Here is an 889-nt window from a genome sequence, read left to right as displayed (position 1 = left end):
CCTGTTAGCTTGACAAAATGCATCCGTTTAAAAAAAAAAAAAAAGGCAGAAGATTCAGAAACTCAGAAACTCCTTCCACTTCAAAGGCAGCAAAATGTAAACAACGCAAGTACAACCCAGACTATGTTAAATATGTATTCCCTGAATTCACCTTTTCCCAAATTCCAATTCCACCGCATCTGAATATCATCATTTCAGAGCGGCAGTCTCAAATGTCTCATTAACGTGAGTTAATAAATAAATAAAGTAAAATAAATCAGTTTGCCTCATAGTCTGTCTAATTATTGAACATTTTGTGAAATGAATTATAATAAGCATATACGGTGTAGCCTAGGTCTAAAGAGGCATTTCAGTTATTTATTTATTTCCAGCCTTAGTGGGTCGTATGACTGGCATACAAAAAAAAGTGGGTCGCAGTAGGCAAAAGGTTGAGAAACCCTGGCCTAGTGAACCAAACTGAGAGACCATTTTGAAGGCTCAGGAAACCGTTGCAGGTGTTTTGAGTTGATTAGCTGATTGGCATGTCACCATATTCTAATTTGTTGAGATAGTGAATTGGTGGGTTTTTGTTAAATGTGAGCCAAAATCATCACAATTAAAAGAACCAAAGACTTAAACTACTTCAGTCTGTTTGCATTGAATTTATTTAATACAAGAGTTTCACAATTTGAGTTGAATTACTGAAATAAATGAACTGATGTACTGTACCTGTAGTTATAGGCTATTAATTTAAATGCTAAGTTTAATATGAATTGTTAACTCATATAATTCATTATATGAATTATACATAATAATAATCTATAAAATATAAATATAATAAACAATTAGCAGCAAAAGATTTGTCTCCAAAATTGTATCACTATAAACTTTAATTTGTAGTGAGAGATAA

At 32.1% G+C, this 889-nt stretch overlaps 1 protein-coding gene across 1 annotated transcript in view; it reads left to right on the top strand.

The window, feature by feature from the left end:
* grk1a (G protein-coupled receptor kinase 1 a) overlaps positions 1 to 889 on the top strand; it is a 13,394-nt gene that overhangs the window by 4,875 nt on the left and 7,630 nt on the right. The gene's annotated exons all lie outside the window — the stretch shown is intronic.

Source organism: Sinocyclocheilus grahami, unplaced genomic scaffold, assembly GCF_001515645.1.
Source record: "Sinocyclocheilus grahami isolate Dianchi unplaced genomic scaffold, SAMN03320097.WGS_v1.1 scaffold1678.1, whole genome shotgun sequence".
Classification (NCBI taxonomy): domain Eukaryota; kingdom Metazoa; phylum Chordata; class Actinopteri; order Cypriniformes; family Cyprinidae; genus Sinocyclocheilus; species Sinocyclocheilus grahami.
The sequence above is the reverse complement of the archived record's forward strand: the minus strand, read 5'-3'. Positions and strand labels throughout refer to the sequence as shown.